We start from the raw sequence: 23,788 nt of genomic DNA, 5'->3' as shown, positions 1-23,788 counted from the left end.
AGATATGTGTCGACAATAAAAAATGGTGAAAAAAAAGAAAACCGTACTAGTACACGTAAACATTAGACTTAGGCAGCGCTTTTATTAGTTAGTACCACATCCACGATACGGAATCCTGTGCAAGCGCGTGAACCGCGGCCGCACGGTCGATCGAACGGTGCGTCACCGTGTCGCGCTCGAAGGACATCCACCGAACCTTTTTGTGTGTGTGAAAACAATCCTCGAATATTACTCAATTTTTTCCTGTGAAAGTTCTTGACGCTGCAATATTTCCATATATTTGAATTTAGCTCCAGTTCGTATTTATTTGGATTTGGACGTTTTAGGTGCGCCCTAGTTTTTTTTAATACTGATTTTGTGTGTGTGACTGAGAGAGAACGTGTGTATGTGTCCATATGTGTGTTGTGGCGGAAGGGCAATGTGGAGACGGTTGCGTGTGATACAGACATAGAGAGGTGTGAATGTGCAAATGATCATGCATGAGTGAGACATAGACAGATGCCGATACGTTGTGTATACATGAGAGAACGGTCTTCTAGTTTAGGGCCTGTTTGGTTCCAATAAGTCACTTGAGTTATAAGTCAGGTGACTTAAAATCAGTGACTTATAAGTCACGCCTGTTTGGTTGTCATCTGACTTATAAGTCACCTGACCACACCTTCCCACCTTGTTTTTTAATGTAAAGGTGACGGGACCCACGTAAAAAGGGGTGACTTATAAGTTTTAAGTTGGGGTGGAGCAACTTATGACTTATAAGTTGGGGTGACTTATAAGTTGGGTCCGTTTGGCAAAATAAGTCACTTTTTGCACTTTTCGACTTATAAGTTGGTGACTTATCTGGAACCAAACAGGGCCTTACTTGTGTGTGTGTGAGAGAGAGAGAGAGGGAGAGAGAGAGACAGAGAGAGGAGCATCCGTAACACAACAACCATCTCTCTCAATTCGTTCATCCCTCGCACGGTCGCATGCAACACATGCATCAACGCGCACATTTTGACACCCTCACCCGACCCCTGTGTTGGGGATATTACTATTGGACGTAAACCAGCCACGAGTAACCGGATTAGCTTTATGAAGATTAGAAGCCCATGAAGACGTAAGAATGACAGCGCTTTATGAAGGCCCAAGGCCCAGAGGCGAGTTAAGGCCTGTAGATGTAAACCGACCTAATTATGTAACTTGCATTGTAAGATAGGAAGTGTAGAGACCGAACCGGACACGTTTATGATCTGGCTTCGGGACTCTGTAAACCGGCGGGCGTCAACCTATGTATATAAAGGGACGACCCGGCAGTGGTTTAGGGACGACAGACAATAATTCGAGAGCCAAACAAAGCGGATTCGCTCCCTGGTCTTCGAAACCCTAGCAATACCAATCACAACTAGACATAGGCTTTTACCTTCATCGAAGGGGCCGAACTAGTATAAACTCCCGTGTTCCCTTGTCCGGTTTAACCCCTTTAAGCTAACCCGTTGCGATGGCTCCACGACTAAGTCCTTTCATGAGGACATCTGCCGTGACAAACCCATGACAGTTGGCGCCCACCGTGGGGCTATCGCATGATGGTTTCGAGTTCTTAAAGGGCAGCTTTGATGGACTCAAGGGATACGTTGTGGGCCGGATGACAAAGAGTCGCCGCGACAAGCTCTACATTGACAACGCAGGATGGGGCCCCGAGGCCGATTCAATCGAATACGGGTACCGGGTCCCCTTTGGTGGGATTCATGTCTTCATCGGCAAGATTGGCGAACCGGGCCCTGAACCGGACACCTGCACCGACATCATCGAGACGGCTCAGCGTGCAAGCCCTTCCCCGGTTCAGCCCATGGCGAAGCATGTTTTCGTAGGTGTCATCCATGGAGCAGAATACGAGGACAGACCGACGTCCGATGGAGAAACCGTTGCCTGTTCCGACGAGAGTCTTCTGGAGAGACCGAATCGCTCTATCAGTTGCAGGATGGCCAGATTAGTGGAGGTTCCGAGGGTAATAGTATTCCGGACTCTCCTGATCTGCCAAACCGGGTCGCCATCTTCATGGCCGGTACACAGTCAGCACCTCACTCATCAGCCGCCACAGCAATACTCTCCGGTTCAACAACGGCCACGCCAGCGGGTGCAGGAAGCTCTGCGCCGCCGCCGGCTCAAGTCCTGTCTGACTTGTTCGACACTTTGGAAACATTGATGGCCGCAGAGGTGGATGCAGCAGCCCGGGATCAGCACAACGCGGAGATTGCAAAGGTGAAAGATCAGATAGCTCAGGCTAAAGCGGACCTAGCGGCAGAGAACGCTAGGATGGCTACAGAATGGGCCGAGTTGGAAGCTCAGGTCTACCGGATTAGGCTGGATTAGAACGCTTCCGAAGAAGTCATGAGAAGAAGATACCGACCGCATCTCCCCTTGGGTTATGAGCCACGAAATCTCTTCAATATGCCAGGAGCAGGAACTAGTAACCAACCAATATTAAACCGGACGGAGGCGCCAGGAACAGGAGCGCCGGTTCAGCCGCGCACAATGGACCCGCCTCGTCAGAAAAACATTGTGCCACAGTATGTTCCAACACCTCCCGGGCATTACTCCAACCCGTTGGACAACATTGTGGCCGCCGCACGATTGGCAGCCCTCCCGACCGACGGCGAATCACCAGTTGCAATTGAGGCATGACGGGCCAGAGATCTCCTTTAAACAGCTCTAAACCAGTAGCAGGCATATTCACACAGCCGCGAGAGGATTCATTCCACCCCCCATCCAAGCGGAGCTACAGCAGGCACGTGGAGGATGAACCGACCGTATCAAGCAGCGCACGTCACCGTAATCCGCAGTGAGGGCACAACCCAGCAGGGGGAGGTGCTAATGCGCAGGATGTGGTAGACCATGGTCGCGCGCGTCGAGAGGCCGAGTTAGCAGCTCTGCACGGAGCCTGTCAACCTACTCCGGTTCACCCTACCGCTTCAGTGGAGCCAGGTGTGGTATTCAGTTCCTTAGGGGTGCCGTGTCTTACCCCCGTTTGCGTAATGTGAGACTGCCCAAGGATTTCAAAGGACCTCGTAAGGTACCCAATAATACCACCGATCTGTAACCAGAGGCATGGGTTGAAAGCTACGAGATGGCAATGGAGATGTTAGATGTGGATGAAGCAGTATGTGCTAAATACTTCACCATGATGTTGGAGGGAACAGCTCGTACTTGGTTGAAGAGCTTACCCACTAACTCTATCGGATCATGGGCCGAATTGAAGCACCGGTTTGTCCAGAACTTTAAAGATACTTGTAAGCAGCCCATGTCAATTGTGGATCTGGCCGCTTGTGTCCAAGAGGATGGGGAGTCCACAACTCATTGGATAAAACGGGTCTCAGCTATTTTGCATTCGTCAGATCTTATCAATGTAGATACCGCAGTGCTAACGTTGGAGGGCAATTGCCGTTTTCTGCCGCTCAAATAGAAGTTAGGAAGGCTCAAACGTCATTGCAATGATATGTCAACGCTTATGGCCGCTTTGGTTAAATACGCCGATTCAGATAATACCAAAGACCTGTTGGAAATATACCCTAGAGGCAATAATAAATTGGTTATTATTATATTTCCTTGTTCATGATAATCGTTTATTATCCATGCTAGAATTGTATTGATAGGAAACTCAGATACATGTGTGGATACATAGACAACACCATGTCCCTAGTAAGCCTCTAGTTGACTAGCTCGTTGATCAATAGATGGTTACGGTTTCCTGACCATGGACATTGGATGTCGTTGATAACGGGATCACATCATTGGGAGAATGATGTGATGGACAAGACCCAATCCTAAGCCTAGCACAAAGATCGTGTAGTTCGTATGCTAAAGCTTTTCTAATGTCAAGTATCATTTCCTTAGACCATGAGATTGTGCAACTCCCGGATACCGTAGGAATACTTTGGGTGTGCCAAACGTCACAACGTAACTGGGTGGCTATAAAGGTACACTACAGGTATCTCCGAAAGTGTCTGTTGGGTTGGCACGAATCGAGACTGGGATTTGTCACTCCGTGTGACGGAGAGGTATCTCTGGGCCCACTCGGTAGGACATCATCATAATGTGCACAATGTGATCAAGGAGTTGATCATGGTATGATGTGTTACGGAATGAGTAAAGAGACTTGCCGGTAATGAGATTGAACAAGGTATCGGGATACCGACGATCGAATCTCGGGCAAGTACAATACCGCTAGACAAAGGGAATTGTATACGGGATTGATCGAATCCTCGACATCGTGGTTCATCCGATGAGATCATCGTGGAACATGTGGGAACCAACATGGGTATCCAGATCCCGCTGTTGGTTATTGACCGGAGAACGTCTCGGTCATGTCTGCATGGTTCCCGAACCCATAGGGTCTACACACTTAAGGTTCGATGACGCTAGGGTTATAAAGGAAGTTTGTATGTGGTTACCGAATGTTGTTCGGAGTCCCGGATGAGATCCCGGACGTCACGAGGAGTTCCGGAATGGTCCGGAGGTAAAGATTTATATATGGGAAGTCCTATTTTGGTCACCGGAAAAGTTTCGGGGTTTATCGGTAACGTACCGGGACCACCGGGAGGGTCCCGGGGGTCCACCAAGTGGGGCCACAAGCCCCGGAGGGCTGCATGGGCCAAGTGTGGGAGGGACCAGCCCCAGGTGGCCTGGTGCGCCCCCCCACAAGGGCCCAAGGCGCCTAAGGGGAGGAGGGGGGGCAAACCCTAAGGGCAGATGGGCCTTAGGGCCCATGCCTGGTGCGCCTCCCTCTCCCCCTCCACCTGGCCGCCACCCAGATGGGATCTGGGGGCTACCGCCACCCCTAGGGAGGAACCCTAGGTGGGGGCGCAGCCCCTCCCATCCACCTATATATACTTGAGGTTTGGGCTGCCCAAGACACACGAGTTCCTCTCCTTCTTGGCGCAGCCCTACCCCTCTCCCTCCTCGTCTCTTGCGATGCTTGGCGAAGCCCTGCTGGAGTACCACGCTCCTCCACCACCACCACGCCGTTGTGCTGCTGCTGGATGGAGTCTTCCTCAACCTCTCCCTCTCTCCTTGCTGGATCAAGGCATGGGAGACGTCACCGGGCTGTACATGTGTTGAACGCGGAGGTGCCATCCGTTCGGCACTAGGATCTCCGGTGATTTGGATCACGACGAGTACGACTCCTTCAACCCCGTTCTCTTGAACGCTTCCGCTTAGCGATCTACAAGGGTATGTAGATGCACTCTCCTTCCCCTCGTTGCTGGTTTCTCCATAGATAGATCTTGGTGACACGTAGGAAAATTTTGAATTTCTGCTACGTTCCCCAACAAGACCCTGACTTAGAGGAGGACAAACCGGGGAAAGGGAAAAAGAACGGCAACACCAAGGGGCAGCAACATAATCCGGCAGGCCATGTCAACAATGGTAAACGCAAGGCCGACAACAGTTTGGACTTTGTGGCTAACACCAATGCTCAGGAGAATGGTCAGCGCCGTAAGGGCAAGCAGCCCCAGAGAGGCAGAGGTTCAGGCCCCAATTTGGAGCGCGTGTTAAATCAACCCTGTCCAAAGCATGGATCCAAGGAGAAGCCGACATCGCATCTTTGGAAGGATTGTTATATCATGCGAGATTTCAAGAACTCCAATATGCTTCAGTACGATAATGGCCCGCCCGGCGGTTCAGGAGGTGGTTTCCACGGGCCGGGTTACGGAGGTGGCAGTTCCGGTTCAGGATTTCAGGGTAATCAAACCGAACACATCAATCAAGGGCACCAAGGCAACCAGGGAGGTTACAACCATCAGGGGAACCAGCAGCAGCAGCAACAGTCAGGTTATCAGAGCAATCCTAAGCAGTTAAATGGGGGGCAATATCATGTCTTCACCACTAGCTTGTGTAAACGTGATCAGAAGCTTCATAAGAGGGCAGTGAACTCTGTTGAACCGACGGTGCCTCAGTATTTGCGCTGGTCTGAGCAACCCATTTTATGGAGTAGAGAGGATCACCCGCCCCGGGTTGACAATCCGGGTCATCTGGCATTGGTGGTGGCCCCTCAAGTTGGGGGATATAAGTTCACTAAGGTACTCATGGATGGGGGAAGTAGTATCAACATCCTATATTATGATACCTTCTGTCGTATGGGGTTGACAGATAAGAATCTTAAACCGTCAAACACCGTTTTCCATGGTGTGGTGCCTGGTAAGTTTGCATATCCAGTGGGCAAGATAGCTTTAGAGGTGGCTTTTGGAGATGATCATGATTCAAGATCAGAAACATTGACTTTTGAGGTGGTAAAAATCAAAAGTCTGTATCATGCTTTGTTCGGGCGACCGGCTTATGCTAAGTTCATGGCAAGGCTGTGTTATGTTTATCTGCAGCTTAAAATGCCAGGTCATAAGGGGACCATCACAGTACATGGGAGCAGGAAGATCGCTTTGGAATGTGAGGAAGGTGATGCGGCTTATGCTGAGTCGGTTTGTGCCACGGAGGAGCTGAAGTTTTATAAAGACCAAGTTGATCCGGCATATATGACTTCTTTGAAAAAGCCAACTATGGAGCACGATCCGGCGTTGAAGTTTAAATCGGCCATAGATACTAAGATGGTTGATTTTGTTCCTGGCGATTCATCCAAACAGTTCAGTATCAACGCTAACCTGGATCCCAAATAGGAAAGCGCACTCATCGAGTTCATCCGTGAGAACCGGGACATCTTTGCATGGAGACCTTCTGACATGCTAGGTGTACCGAGGGAACTCGCTGAGCACACACTTAATGTTGATCCTAAGTTTAAACCGATCCGGCAGTTTCTCCGCCGCTTCAATGAAGAAAGGCGCAAGGCTATTGGTGAAGAGGTAGCTCGGTTGTTGGCCGCAGGGTTTATCGTGTAGGTTTTTCACCCAGAGTGGTTGGCTAATCCGATGCTGGTTCTTAAGAAGAATGGTACTTGGCGTATGTGTGTGGATTACACAGACTTGAACAAAGCTTGCCCTGCAGACCCCTTTGCCCTCCCTCGTATTGATCAGATCATTGATGCTACGGCGGGTTGTGACCGTTTGTGTTTTCTGGATGCTTATTCTGGTTATCATCAGATCAAAATGGCAGTTAAGGACTAGGAGAAGACAGCTTTCATAACTCCCTTTGGAGCCTTCTGCTATGTCTCCATGCCCTTTGGGCTCAAAAGTGCCCAGGCGACTTATCAACGCTGTGTTCAGAATTGTCTTCATAAGCAGATTGGGCGCAATGTTCATGCGTATGTGGATGATATTGTGATAAAGTCTAGGAAGGAGGAAACATCGATAGATGATTTGAGAGAAACCTTTGACAACCTCCGGGTTTACAAGATGATGCTCAATCCGGAAAAGTGTGTCTTTGGTGTTCCGGCAGGCAAACTCTTGGGTTTTCTGGTGTCAAATAGAGGCATTGAGGCTAATCCGGAATTTTTTTTCAGCAATTACATCTTTGGCTAAACCGGCGTGTATCAATGACGTTCAACGTTTGGCCGGCCGGATTGCGGCTTTGAGCCGGTTTATCAGTCGTCTTGGGGAGAAGGCTATCCCTTTATATTAGATGCTCAAGAAATTAGATGATTTTTTCTGGAGCGAGGCGTCTGATAAAGCATTTGAGGATCCGAAGAGGCAGTTAGCTGAACCGCCTGTGCTTGCAGCCCCGATCGATAAAGAGCCATTGTTGCTATATATGGCTGCTAATGCCCGAGCTGTTAGCATGGCTATTATGGTGGAACGCAAGGAAGCTGGCAAGGAATATCCGCTTCAACGGCCGGTTTATTATATCAGTGAAGTGCTCATTGAGTCAAAGTGGAGGTATCCACATTGGTAGAAGCTGGTGTATGGAGTGTTTATGGCAAGCCGGAAGCTTAAACATTATTTTCAGGGTCATCCTATCACAGTGGTCAGTTCAGACCCTCTGGGAGATATCATTCAAAACAGAGAAGCAACTGGCCGGATTGCCAAATGGGCTATTGAGCTTGGACCTCACGGGCTCAAATACATACCTCGCACAACAATTAAATCCCAAGCACTCGTGGACTTCATCAATGATTGGACAGAATTGCAGGCACCAGAGGAAAAGCCAGATAACACATATTGGACTATTCACTTTGATGGATCCAGGCAGTTGGAGGGCTCGGGGGCTGGAGTCATACTAACTTCCCCACGAGGTGACAAGTTTTGTTATGTCCTCCGTTTAATGTTCCCTTGTACTAACAATGCAGCTGAATATGAGGCCTTGCTCCATGGTCTTCGGATGGCTAAGGAGATGAACTTAAGCCGGGTTAAGTGTTTTGGGGATTCAGATCTGGTGGCCCAACAGGTGTCTGGCACTTGGGATTCTAAAGACCCACTCATGGCTGCATATCGACGAGAGGTGGACACAATGGCTGGTCACTTCAAGGGTTATCAGGTGGACCATATAGACCGGCGAAAGAATGAAGCGGCGGACACTTTAAGCCGCCTTGGTTCTCAGCGTAAACCAGTCCCACCAAATGTCTTTCTTGACGTGCTGCATAATCCGTCGGTCAAAGTACCAACAGAGGAGGAGTTGGCTATTCCTGACCCGGAGGCTCAATTGGTGGCAGCTTTGCATGTCATACCGGATTGGACAATCCCATACCTGGCTTACATGAACTGGGGCGAGTTACCAGAGGATGAAACCTCGGCCCGACAGATAATCCGGCGTTCCAAATCGATGACTATACTCAACGGAGAATTACATCGTTACAGTGTCTCAGGGGCAATTCAGCGTTGTGTTTCTCCTCAAGAGGGTTGTTAGATTTTGCGAGAAATCCATGAAGGGGATTGTGGTCATCACGCCGGTTCAAAGTCCTTGGTGGATAAAGCTTTTCGCCACGGTTTCTATTGGTTAACAACTCATGCTGATGCTGAGGATTTAGTCAAACGATGTGGCGATTGTCAAAAATTTGCACGCCGTGCTCATATTCCAGCTCAGGAGTTGAGGATGATTCCAATAACATGGCCGTTTGCGACTTGGGGGCTTGATATGGTTGGACCCTTTAAGCGCTCCAAGGACAAAAAGACCCACTTGTTAGTGGCAGTGGACAAGTTCACCAAATGGGTGGAAGCAGAGCCATTCAGTAAGTGTGATGCGGCCACGGCGGTTCAGTTCATCAAAAAGGTGATATTCCGGTTTGGCTTTCCACACAGTATTATAACAGATAATGGTACTAATCTGTCAAAGGGAGAGATGGAGGAATTTTGCCAACGTGAGCACATCCGGCTTGATATAGCATCGGTGGCTCACCCCCAATCCAATGGACAAGCGGAGAGGGCAAATCAAGAAATTTTGCGAGGTATTAAACCCCGGCTTATGGTTCCTTTGAAGCCGACACCGGGTTGTTGGGTGGAGGAATTACCTTCTGTGTTATGGAGCATCAACACCACACCTAATAGATCTATGGGTTACACACCTTTCTTCATGGTTTATGGAGCGGAGGCGGTTCTTCCTAGTGACATCCGTCACGACTCGCCCCGTGTGACGGCTTATGTTGAAGCTGATAATGAGAAGGCATGTCAGGATTCTCTGGACCTGTTAGATGAGGAGCGTGATCTTGCAGCAGCACGTTCGGCGATTTACCAACAAGATCTCCGACGTTATCATAGTCGCCGGGTTAAGAACAGAGCTTTTCAAGAAGGCGATCTGGTGCTCCGGCTCATCCAGGATCAGACTGATATGCACAAGTATCCCCACCTTGGGAAGGACCTTTTGTGGTCAGCAAGAATCTGCACAACGGGTCATACTACCTCATTGATGTTCAAGAGCACAAAGACTCACGTAAATCGGAGGAGGAGACCAAGCGGCCATGGAATATAGCTCTTCTTCGGCCTTACTATACTTAAGCCACAAGCTTCTTCATATGTACATATTTATGGCAATCTATATATTATATAATAAACCGGAGCCTCGAATAAAGCAGGGTCTCTGTTCTTTTTACATCATGTGTGTGCCTACAAGAGTTTCTACTGACAAAGCAAAGTTTTGTTAAACCGGTCTCTGCAGCCGCACAGATACAAAGAAATATCACTAGGGGGCTTGGTTGTTGTCACATCATAGCTACACCTCTTGATCGGTTTAAACACCATAAAGGGATTTCACTAGGGGGCTTGGTTGTTATCACACCATAGCTACATCTCTTGATAGGCTTTAGCCACAAAGGAAATTAGGTGGGGCCAAAGAGAGTGTTGCACAAAGCACAAACTCAAACATGGGCACCCACTGAGCACAACTCACAAAGTTACTTGGGGGCTCTTTGTGCAAAGCAACAAAGAGTTTGAAAGGACCCTTGTAATTGGAAATCAAGCCACGGCTTGGAAGCTTGGTGTATTCACCTAAAACCCCGGGTTAACCTGCCTTCATCAAGTAAGCCACTCCTCTCCAGGTAATCCTGGTATGACCCGCCGAACGTTTGACAAGTCAATCTTATACAGACCCTGAACTTGTCAAAGTTAAAACGACGATTGGTTAATTGGAGGCCCATTTTAAAAGGCTTTGTTAAATTGTTTAACTCAGAGGCCTGGCAGCCCATGAAAAGCCTCGATTTGGAGCCCGGCAGCTCGTAAAAAGCCTCGCATATTTCTTTTTCGAGTCCTATTTGCTAAGTTTTTCGCCTTTATTGAGGTTCCTAATGTCTTCTGATAAACCGGTGTCCTTGACCCGGCTTGGCTTTCAACTACAAGTTGTCAGTACAAGATCAGTTATAAACCGACGTTCATTACCCCGGTCTAGTTTTGACTAACAAGTCGTTAGTGTTATAAGAAAAACCCGGTGTTTATCATATCCCGGTACGGTTTATTATCATAATCCGACAAATTAAGGACAGAGTTATCACTGCTCCGGATTGGTGTTTACACCTTTACCATACAAGCAGTTGGTCAGCCAACGAGGTATGTTGCACATGTTATTTTTTATATACAAACTTTGATTATCCATCCAAGTATTGTCTATTCTTGGGCATCATGACCCGTCCAGTGGTAAACCACTAGGACACTTTTCAAGTTCTTGTATCCAGGAACACAACTCATCATGGGTTATGCATAAATAGATCCCAAAAGGTGGAGCAAGTTTTCACATTATCAAAGCATCACAAAACATGCTCGATGGCATGACAGATAAAGGAGTTTTTGCTATCCTATTACATGAAGCTTCCAAACGGCTCCAATTGAATAGTTGTTTTTAAGCATTGGCACACAATAGCTGGTAAACCGACTGCCGGTTTAAGACACTTCATCTGGACGGTTTGACGGTTGAGGGTCAGTTGGTGTGATCACTTCTTCTTCATCCCTCCCCAGACGCTGAAAATCAACCGTTGACCAATCGATTCCAGTTAAAGCTTGAAACACGGCTTTTTCATGGATAAGGCTAGAGGGGTTAATGTCAGGAGTGTAAGTATGCTTACGGATTGGAGGCACAAGTTCTTTGACTTCATGGATTTCAACAGGCTGTCTCTTCCCTTCAGCGTCATAAGCCGGTTGGAAATGAGACAAGTCCGTGTCCTCTGCCAGTTTGCTGGCTATTGGCCACATTTCTTTGGTCAGCCTTCGGAGATCATCATTGTCAAAGTTTGAACCGTCCTCCTTCACACCTGGATATCCTTGATGATGTCCTCCACTTCAAGATCTGGAATCCATGCCTTGGCTCGGATTAGTGTGGTTAATGCTCCTGCTCTTGCAGCTGCCTTCTTCAGTTCGGTAATCCGGGCTGGTAACATGGCCAACTTCTCAAGAGTTTCCTTTATCAGTGATGGCGCCGGTTTATTGTAAGCCGCAGTGCAAATAGCACGCTGGGACCTAGAGTACAGCTGTTCAATCAAGGTATAAGCCGCTTTAAGCTTCATCTGCATATCTGTGCCCAGATGAGCAATACGAGTGCGTGTCATGGTTTAAAATTAGCACTCTGATAAATGATAAGGTTTCATGAATTGGACAAACTACATAAGGAGATACTTACCAAAGACAGCGGAAGTCATGGCGTTGATTTTCCGCTTCAAACCAGTTAGTTCATCTGTAACTGATTTCAGGGCTGCTTCGGCATCCTCAGCTCTTTTGGTTAAACCGGCCTTCTCGGTTTCCCAGTCAGCACGATCTTTGTTAAAAGACTCTTTTAGCTTTTCCATTGCTGTCAGGGCTTTGGTCAGTTCCTCTTTGGCTTTCGCAGCCTTTGCTTGTTGGGACTTCACATTCTCTTGCAAATCAGCGGTTCGGGCATCTCTATTGCTTAGTTCGGCCTGCAACAGTGAAGATATGTCAATAACAGGATATATATTTTCTAAGTACAAAGCGTATAACAAGTTATGCACTTCATACTTGGGGGCTAATGCCTATTTGCTCTAATTCACTACATCTTTTATAAGTCTCCAGAACAATGCAAGCATTATCCTTGACACTTGGGGGCTAATGTACATCTGTTCAAAATGGATATATAGATTAAAACCTGGATTACCTTGCAAAGCTAATCCGGCCTTTGGGGGCTATGCTGAGGAAAGCTATATAATTACATTGGTAAAGTATCGGTCTTGGTTTTCACTAAGGACCTGGCATTTTGAGGGTCAGTGGGAGAGACTTAAAGTGTTACAAAGACCTGGTTTACGATTAACATCATAATACGGCCCTTGGGGGCTACTTGGGCTAGCACTTCAACTTTGGAATCAAGAAGTAAAGGGAGATGAAAATACCTCATAGCGTTCCTTCATCAAGTTTACCAAACCGGCTTCATAGTCACGGTTTGAGTGCAGACGGTTTAAGAAACCGGAGTGAAGTTCTTCAGCATTGAGATGGGCATAACTTGATAAGTCAGTATTCCATTTGCTCTTTTCCCTAGCAGCACGCTCTTCTTTGGCACTATGTTGGGCCAAGATTACGGGATAGCCAGGAGAGCTGTGGCCCATGCCAGTAATGATAACATCATCTCCTTGGCCTTCAGTGGTTTTTGTGGGTGATGACGGAGTCTCAGTACCTCTCACCGGACTAGCCCGGTTTGGAGCTGTCGGTTCAGTATCAGGCATGGCAGGATCTGCTTTTGGTGGTTCATCAGTATTCCGGTCTTGAAGGTGCGGTTCATCAGAGGTGGCCTCAGGATGAGGACCCTCCGGTTCACGAGTTTGGTCCGGTTCACCTATTTGCTCTTCTTCAAAAACTGCCTGGTCTTCTGACGGATTGTTCACCCGAGCTTTCTTGCTGGGTCTGGCTTTGGCTCTGCAAACAAAATTAAAAGAGGTTTAGCATCTTATTTAAGATTTGCAACGCATTGGAAGAAAGGGTTTGAAAGCTTACCCAACCAAAGTTTTTAGAGGAGGGAGTTGGGTTGCTGTCGACTCGCCAGAGGATGAGGGAGGTGTCACCTGATAATTTGAATCGGACGGATTAAGAGGTTGTCTGAAATAATCTTCCTTGGGATAAGAATTGTCAGAAGTAGGAGAGACCTCAGACCGGCGCTTCCGAATCGGGGTATTAGGTAAACCGGCCGAAGTAACCTATTGGCCACTTTGCCAGGTTGTCCGATGAGCTTCATGCTGCTGTGTCTTCAAAATAAATGTTGGATCCAAGTAAGCAAGAGGATGAGAAAAGCTTACTTTCCGGACTGCTTGACGGGTTTTTTGTGTTGGCATAGAGTCTGAACCGGAGGAAAGGGTAATTACCTCTACATCATTAGCCTGGCTGCCTTCTACGTCCTCCTAATAAAGATCATTGTTAATGAGGTGCATGAAAAGGGAGCCAAGTGAGTCAATTTCTGCCTCAACTTCCGGATCATCTGCATATTCATCAAGCTCCATGCTGATCCGGTCAGCCATTTTCCGCTTTGAGGTACGCTTGTCAGCTTTGGTTTTGGGACGGGATGGCTTTGCCGCTTTATCTGCGGATTTCCGTTTCCAGAAGGGATCATCAACCTGTTCACACACAAACAGAGGAAGGTTCACAAGTTGAACAAATCAAAAGATATCAAAGATAAAAAGGAAGCATTGTGCTTACAGCAGGCGGTTTATTCTGAGTGTAGAAGGGGCTCAAGCTGGTTTGGCGACAGACTGATTCCGGTTCATTCAAAATTTTCTTAACGCTTTCAGTGACCTCTTCATCGGTTACCTGAATGTTGATGTGGCATTGGGGGTCTTCAACCTCACCGGTATACTCACACATTAAACCAGGGCGGCGGCTTAGTGGCAAGACGCTCCATGATATCCAGCAACGCACAAAATCAACGGCTGTTAAACCGTTGGCCATAAAGGCCCGGAGCTTGGCGAGTTGAGGGGCATATTTGGCCTGTTCCACAGAGCTTAAACGTTGTGGAAGTGGATGAGTGTTGGAAAGCCGGTGATCACAATAGCCTAGAAGAGGGTTTTCATCTTCAGGGGAGGTATCTATGTAGTCGAACCAAGTCTAGTTCCATTCCTTAGGGTGACTATGCAATTTGACATGAGGGAATTCAACTTCCTTCCGCTTTTGAATAGAAACACCACCAAGTTCAGTGTTGGGACCATTTACAAATTCTGTACGCCGGTTCAGATGAAAGAAGTCCCGGAACAGCTCAGCAGTCGGTTCTTCTTGTAAGTACACTTCACAGAAGACCTAGAAGTTGCATAGATTGGATATCAAGTTGGGTCCGATATCTTGAGGATGGAGTTGGAAACTGGCAAGCACATCTCGATAAAACTTTGACCCTGGCGGTTTGAAACCACGGCCTGTGTGGTGGACAAAGACCACAACCTCACCCTGCCTCGGGGTTGGAGGGTTTTCTGTTCCTGGAACTCGCCATCGAATTTCAGTTTTCTTAGGCAAGGTGCCGATGCTGACCATTCCGTTCAACTATTCCTCGGTGACCCGGAATGAGCCCAATTGCAAGCGGCAAATTGTTTGGCCATTGTGAAACAAAAAGCTGGAAAAGAAATGCCGGTTTACAAATCATTCACGGTGGTACGCGAGATGCAGTGGAATAAAAATATACAGGTATGCCAAATTGCGTAAATCGGAGATTAATACAATAGTGAATGACAAGGTCATATCAAGGGCATACATGTGTTGTTAAACCGGACTATTACAATCAATGTAAAGAAGGTTTGCCGGTTTACTAGGGGACTAATGGTATGATATAGATTATTTTTACAAAGGTAAACCACCTAGATGGTAAAGAGGATACAGATCTAAGGCGAAGAGGGTTAAATAAGGTAAAAACAGGTTTCACAGGATCACAGAGGCATTTTGGATCTACCACAAGTCAGGAAAAGAAAAAGATTTAGACCTAAAAAAGTTGGTCTCGGAGCAGTTCATGACAGCACATATCAAGGTTCTTTTTTATGCGCATAAAGGCTTGATTTAAAACAAACAAGAAGGGGAGCTCTAGAACTATCACACGGAGCGTATCAAGCCTAAGGTCTACTGTCTAAAGACTGGTGAAGAATGAGAAAGGAACACCATGAACTTGCGGGAACCCTAATGGATCTAGAAAGGAAGGAGGGAAGGACTTACTGCGGCCGTGGAAGCATCGGAGGTGTGCTGCGGGGCTCTGGTATGAATAGGTTGATGCAGCGGCCGACGGTGAGGCAGAGGTGAGGCTTGACGATGGCGGCGGCGCTCAAGTGCGGAGGCGTCGCAAGGAAGAAGAAGGGATGAAGGGGCAACAGAAAGAAAAGAAAGGGGTCCTCTGCCTCTATTTATAAGGGTAAAGGATAAGCGACAGGCGCGGGAATCGAGGAGCCCAAAAAATGGATAGGTAACGAGATTGTTGCCTTGATCGTTGGATGCTCATTAATAAAGGGTATCTCCGGCTTTAATGAACAGGATGATGTCACGATGGTTTACTACAAATCTGGAGGATGATGTCACAACGGTTTACAAGATCTATGCCAAGATGAAAAGGGAGGAATTTTTCTAAGTATTGAAGATTGACATGAACAAATTCAAATCAATCTGGGGCCTAATGTTGGGGATATTACTATTGGACGTAAACCGGCCACGAGTAACCGGATTAGCTTTATGAAGATTAGAAGCCCATGAAGACGTAAGAATGACGGCGCTTTATGAAGGCCCAAGGCCCAGAGGCGAGTTAAGGCGTGTAGATGTAAACCGACCTAATTATGTAACTTGCATTGTAAGATAGGAAGTGTAGAGACCGAACCGTACATGTTTATGATCCAGCTGCGGGACTCTGTAAACCGGCGGGCGTCAACCTATGTATATAAAGGGACGACCCGACCGACAGTGGTTTAGGGATGACAGACAATAATTCGAGAGCCAGACAAAGTGGATTTGCTCCCTGGTCTTCGAAACCCTAGCAATACCAATCACAACTAGACGTAGGCTTTTACCTTCATCGAAGGGGCCGAACTAGTATAAACTCCCGTGTCCCCTTGTCCGGTTTAACCCCTTTAAGCTAACCCATTGCGATGGCTCCACGACTAAGTCCTTTCATGAGGACATCTGCCGTGACAAACCCACGATACCCTGCCCACCTCAAGGCCCGCACAATGTCTTCGTGAATACCCATTTCTCTCCTTAGGTTTGTTTTCTCTCAATATCTGACACACACACACACAGAGAGAGAGAGACACACGCAGCACAACACACACACACACACACACACACTCCCCCGAGTACACAATTCATCCCCATCCAAGGTTATACGGCGACCACTCTCGCTTGTGCTTCTTTGCACCCCAACATGCACAACACCTTAATCTTCAAAGAGGGCATCGAGCAGATCGAAGACGGCGACCACACCGCGCTAGAGAATGCGGGGTCATTTGGAAGCAGGGTGATGTGACGACGGCTGACTGACTCCTCCCCCACCCTCTCTCTCTCTTGCACAAAATTACCAATCCCTCTCTCCCCCGCACAAAATTGTCAATCCCTCAACCCACAAGATCCTTCCCCTCTCGTCCATGTTTTTCCAGCTCTCTCATCAAACATGTTGTCTCTTCTCCTTCCACGTATACAGAATCCAGATGCACACGCATCTCATGTATATTACATGTATCCACCTTTCTCACAGACCTAACTTCTTCCTCTCTCTTTCTCTCTCTATCTCTCTCTGTCTCGTTAGGTTTGTCTCCTACTCTCTCATCCACATACACACAATCTTATAACTATGCTCAATTCTGTCAATTGCTCAACAGTAATTTGTTCACCCACCGTAGAATACTTATGCTCTCGAGAGAAGCCACTAGTGAAACCTATGGCCCCCGGGTCTATCTTCATCATATTAATCTCCCAATACTTAGTTATTTCCTTTGCTTTTTTACTTTGCTGTTATTTTACTTTGCATCTTTATCACAAAAATACCAAAAATATTATCTTATCATATCTATCAGATCTCACTCTCGTAAGTGGCCGTGTAGGGATTGACAACCCCTTATCGCGTTGGTTGCAAGGATTTATTTGTTTTGTGCAGGTACGAGGGACTGGCGCATAGCCTCCTACTGGATTGATACCTTGGTTCTCAAAAACTGAGGGAAATACTTACGCTACTTTGCTGCATCATCCCTTCCTCTTCGGGGAAAACCAACACAGTGCTCAAGAGGTAGCAAGAAGGATTTCTGGCGCTGTTGCCGGGGAGGTCTACGCAAAAGTCAATATACCAAGTACCCATCACATACCCTTATCTCCCGCATTACATTATTTGCCATTTGCCTCTCGTTTTCCTCTCCCCCACTTCACCCTTGCCGTTTTATTCGCCCTGTCGCTCTATCCTCCCTCTCTTTCTCTATTTGCCTCTTTTTGCCCGCTTGCTTTTTGTTTGCTTGTGCGTTAGTTCGTTTGCTTGTCGTTATGGCTAGTCCCTTATCTTCTCCGTTGTCCCCTGAGTTCGAAATCTTTCACTTCAAACAAAGACTAGGAGAAAACTTAAAAGATGCCTGGTTGAGAATAATGGAGTCTTGTCGTAATTGTACCTCTGAAATAAACTTGAGAATTTTGCTTCGCAATTTTTATGTTGGATTAAATATGTCTCATAGATAACTCTTGGATTGTGTTTCCAAAGGCAATTTTATTGAAATCGATCCCCATATTGCGCTTGAAATTATAGAAGGTATAGTGGGAACACTACCTCAACAAAAGGGACCTGATGCTACTCAGGAAGAGACGCAAGTTTTTGAAAAAATTTGTGAAGTTACTAAAATTTTACAGAAGTCTCTTGAACCTCTTAAGAACATTAGTGGAAATATTCACCGCATGAATATGTTGATTACCCTTTGTAATAAGCGGTTGGATTCGTTAGATCTAAAAATTTCAGAATATGAAGGGAAACGTAAAGAACCTCCCGGATTCGAGCTTGATTCCGCTAAAAAGTTGAAAACTAAAGATGGCAATACCTAGATCTATCCTTGCTTGTTATGCCTAGCTAGGGGCGTTAAACGATAGCGCTTGCTGGGAGGCAACCCAATTTTATTTTTATTCCTTGCTTTTTGCTACTGTTTAGTAATAAATAATTTATCTAGCCTCTTTTTAGGTTGTGTTTTTTTGTGTTTAATTAGTGTTTGTGCCAAGTAGAACCATTGGGAATACTTGGGGAAAGTCTTGTTACACTTGCTGTAAAAAACAGAAACTTTAGTGCTCACGAGAACTGCTGCCATTTTTATTTGAAAAGTGATATTTAGTTAATTATTTTTGCAGATGATTAATATATAAATTCCTCACGTCCAGAAATTTATTTTAGAATTTTTGGGGTTCCAGTTCTTGCGCTAGCTACAGATTACTACAGACTGTTCTGTTTTTGACAGATTCTGTTTTTCGTGTGTTGTTTGCTTATTTTGATGAATCTATGGCTAGTAAAATAGTTTATAAACCATAGAAAAGTTTGAATACAGTAGGTTTAACACCAATATAAATAAAGAATGAGTTCATTACAGTACCTTGAAGTGGTCTTTTGTTTTCTTTCGCTAACGGAGCTCACGAGATTTTCTACTTTGAGTTTTGTGTTGTGAAGTTTTCAAGTTTTGGGTAAAGATTTGATGGATTATGGAACAAGGAGTGGAAAGAGCCTAAGCTTGGGGATGCCCATGGCACCCCCAATATAAACTAAGGACACCTAAAAGCCAAAGCTTGGGGATGCCTCGGAAGGCATCCCCTCTTTCGTCTACTTCTATCGGTAACTTTACTTGGAGCTATATTTTTATTCACCACATGATATGTGTTTTGCTTGGAGTGTCTTGTATGATTTGAGTCTTTACTTTTTAGTTTACCACAATCATCCTTGCTGTACACACCTTTTGAGAGAGCCATACATGATTTGGAATTTGTTAGAATACTATGTGCTTCTGAAAGCACAAGTGCTCCCTAGGTGGTTTTGATAATTGATGACAACATATCTCTTGTTGGACTAACACTTCTATCTAGCATGTTTCAGATAAGTTCAACAATGGAGTGGCATGGACTAAAGGTTGTGGGAACTCCTTCAAGATGCTAAGGACAAGGGATTGGCTAAAGCTTCAAGCTCAAGACTCTTCACTTTTATATTTTAGTGATCCAAGATCACATTGAGTCCATAGGAAAAGCCAATACTATTAAGGAGGGATGAGGTGTTGCTTAATGAGCCTCTTGCTTCATGTGCTTAGTGATATGCTCCAAAACCCTCAACTACTTTCCCATATCCACATATGACCTAAACCCTAAGCCAAACTCGGTCCTACCGATTTTTCCTATCCGGCGCCACCGAGTTTCACTTGTCATTAGCCACTGCCAAACCCTAGCAATTCGGTTCTACCGATAGGGATCTCGGTCTCACCGAGATGGATTGCAAACTCTCTGTTACCTATTGCAATGTTCTCGGTCCCACCGAGATATGCAATCGGTCCCACCGAGATTGCAATATAAACTCAGTGTTTCCCCTTTGTAACTTTTCGGTCTCACCGAGTTCCACTCGGTCCCACCGAAAGAGCAAATCAGTCCCACCGAGTTTGCCTGACCAACTCTCTGGTTAGCTAATTACCAAACTCGGTCTCACCGAGTTTGTGTAATCGGTCTCACCGAGATTACGTTATGCCCAAACCCTAACCGAATCGGTCCCACCGAGTTGCATGTCAGTCCCACCGAAATTCCTAACGGTCACTAGGTTTACATTTTCGGTCCGACCGAGTTTTATGATTCGGTCCCACCGAGATTGGAAAACTGTGTAACGGTTGGATTTTGTGTGGAGGCTATATATACCCCTCCACCTCTTTCTCATTAAAAGAGAGAGCCATCAGAACACACACATCATTCCAACTCATTTGTTCTGAGAGAGAACCACCTACTCATGTGTTGAGACCAAGACATTCCATTCCTACCATATGAATCTTGATCTCTAGCCTTCCCAAGTTGCTTTCCACTCAAATCTTCTTTCCACCAAATCCAAATCCTATGAGAGAGAGTTGAGTGTTGGGGAGACTATCATTTGAAGCACAAGAGCAAGGAGTTCATTACCTACACACCATTTGTTACTTCTTGGAGAGTGGTGTCTCCTATATTGGCTAGGTGTCACTTGGGAGCCTCCGACAAGATTGTGGAGTTGAACCAAGGAGTTTGTAAGGGCAAGGAGATCGCCTACTTCGTGAAGATCTACCGCTAGTGAGGCAAGTCCTTCGTGGGCGATGGCCATGGTGGGATAGACAAGGTTGCTACTTCGTGGACCCTTTGTGGGTGGTTGCTTCTTCGTGGACCCTTCGTGGGTGGAGCCCTTCATGGACTCGCGCAACCGTTGCCCTTGGGTGGAGCCCTGTGTGGACTCGCGCAACCGTTACCCTTCGTGGGTTGAAGTCTCCATCAACGTGGATGTAGGATAGCACCACCTATCCGAACCACGGGAAAACCATCCGTGTCTCCAATTGCGTTTGAATTCTCCAAACCCTTCCCCTTACATTCTTGCAAGTTGCATGCTTTACATTCCGCTGCTCATATACTCTTTGCATGCTTGCTTGATATGTATTGTGCATGTTGAATTTGTACCTAAACTCCACTTAAACCGAAAGAGATTAAAAATTGCAACTTTAGCACTAAGTGTCTAATCCCCCCCTCTAGACACATCTACTTCTAGATCCTACAAGTGGTATCAGAGCTTTGGTCTCCATTGCCTTGGTTTAATCACCATTGGAGGAAGATGGATGTGTCTACTCTAGGGAGTCTTAGACATAGAGTGCCCATTTTTGATGGAAAGTATTTTCATAAGTGGAAAAATGAGATGCTTGTAATCTTCAATCAATATCATTTGAACAAGTATATTGCTAGCCCTTGTGCACCCCATATTGATCCCTTGCATCCTACTCTAGATGAAGATATTGACATGATTCGCAATCTTAGAACTATTGAGCTCATCATTAGAGGATTGCCCAAAAATCTGATTGCTTGTTTGCCTACTCAAGATTGTGCCTATACTATATGGAAATTTCTTGAGGAACAATTTCCAAATCATTCCTTGAAAACTTTGGATGAAGTTCTCCATGAATCTATTGCCTTGAGTAAGATGAACTCTAGTGATCCTAGTTTTGGTAAATGTCTTCTTGAACTTGCCAATCTTAAGCATGCTAAAGGAGATGTTGGAATCATTAATGATATCATACTCAAAGCTATAAGAATTCATAAAAGTAACCACTTTGATCATTTATCTAATGAATTACCCTCTCTAGGAAATGATGAGTCACAAGATCATGACGAACCTAAATATTATGATGATGATGATAGTGACTCCGATCTTGATAATGCAATGAGACATTTTGGTCTTATGGCAAATCTTCGGGGATATGAATCAGGAGGAAAGGAATGGGTTCTTGATAGTGGATGCACTGATCATATGACCGGAGATGAGGAGATGTTCCGTGAGCTTGCTGAAAACAACGGCCCTCGAAAATATGTCACCTTTGGTGATAATTCAAAGGGTAAAGTGGTTGGCCTTGGTAAGGTGGCCATCTCACATGATAGCTCCATTCAAAATGTCATGCTCGTTGAATCTCTTGGCTATAACTTACTTTCTGTATCTAGACTTGCTGATTTCAGGTTGAACGTCCTATTTACTGAGGTAGATTGCCAAGTATTTCGTAGAGACAATCATAAAATGGTCTTTACGGGTATGCGTAGAGGTGATCTTTACATCGTCGATTTCTCTAAAAAGGCACAACCTAAAACTTGCTTTGTTGCTAAATCCTCAAAAGACGACTAGGTCACGTTGGCATGAGAAACCTTGACAAGCTTATTAAAGGAAATCATATCCTTGGAGTTAACGATGTCATATTTGATAAGGATAGACTTTGCAGTGCTTGTCAAGCAGGTAAACAGGTTGGAGGAAGACATCTTGTGAAAAACATCATGACCACAAGGAGGCCACTCGAGCTGCTTCACATGGATCTTTTTGGCCCCAATGCCTACAAGAGTCTCGGTGGAAATTCCTTTGGTCTAGTTATAGTTGATGATTTTTCAAGATTTACGTGGGTGTTTTTCCTCAATGACAAATCGCAGGTCCAGAAGATCTTCAGAAACTTCGCCAGGAAAGCTCAAAATCAGTTTGATGTGAAGATCAAGAAGGTTCGGAGTGACAACGGAACGGAGTTCAAGAACGCAAATGTGGACACCTTTCTTGATGAAGAAGGGATTTCACACGAGTTCTCGGCTACATACACACCTCAACAAAATGGAGTTGTTGAGAGGAAGAACCGGACGCTCATCGAAATGGCAAGGACAATGCTTGATGAATACAAGACGCCAAAGCACTTTTGGGCAGAAGCGGTTGAGACAGCTTGTCACGCAACAAATCGCCTATATCTTCACAAGCTACTCGGCAAGACGGCATACGAGCTCCTCACCGGTAACAAGCCTCAAGTTGGATACTTTCGAGTATTCGGCTCAAAGTGCTACATTCTTGATAAGCATCATCGTTCAAAGTTTGCTCCTAAATCTCATGAAGGTTTTCTACTTGGTTATGGCTCAAACTCTCACACTTACCGTGTCTACAACAATTTCACCCGAAAGGTTGAAGAGACGGTAGATGTGAAGTTTGATGAATCTATTGGCTCGCAAGTAGAGCAATTGCCAATTGATGTAGGAGACAAAGACCCTTCAGAAGCAATTCAAGATTTGCCCATTGGCAAAATTCGTCCAACGGAGGTGAAGGAGAGTACTTCATCCGTCCAAGTGGAAGCTTCTACTTCACAACAAGGTGAACCAAGAATCGACACGGAAGCATCCACAAGTGGACCACACCAAGATGAAGAAAACGAGGAAGTACGTCAAGATGAACATCAACAACCTCCTTCTCCACCACGACAAGAGAACGACGACGTCAACAATGAAGAAGGCCAAGAAGAAGAACAAGATGAAGAAGATGCTCAACAAAGACCCAAGCAAAAGCTCTCACGAGTTCGAGCAAGAATTGCCAAAGATCATCCCGTCGAGAAAATCCTCAATGATATACAAACCGGGAGAATCACTCGCTCAAAAACTCGTTTAGCTAACTTTTGTGAAAACTATTCATTCATCTCTAGCATTGAACCAATGAAGGTTGAAGAAGCATTGGAAGATCCGTATTGGATAAACGCTATGCATGAAGAGATACATAACTTTGAGAGAAACCAAGTTTGGACATTGGTTGAGAAGCCCGACAACAACCACAACATCATTGGTACCAAATGGGTGTTTCGCAACAAGCAAGATGAAGATGGACAAGTGGTCCGCAACAAAGCACGTCTCGTCGCCCAAGGATACACACAAGTCGAAGGTATGGACTATGGTGAGACATATGCTCCCGTTGCTAGAATTGAGTCCATTCGGATCTTACTTGCATATGCTAATCACCATAATATCACCTTGTACCAAATGGACATTAAAAGTGCTTT

This window comes from Triticum urartu, chromosome 5A (genome assembly GCF_056163025.1).
Source record: "Triticum urartu cultivar PI428250 chromosome 5A, HENAU_Tu73, whole genome shotgun sequence".
In the NCBI taxonomy this organism is placed as follows: domain Eukaryota; kingdom Viridiplantae; phylum Streptophyta; class Magnoliopsida; order Poales; family Poaceae; genus Triticum; species Triticum urartu.
Note: the sequence above shows the minus strand (reverse complement) of the source record.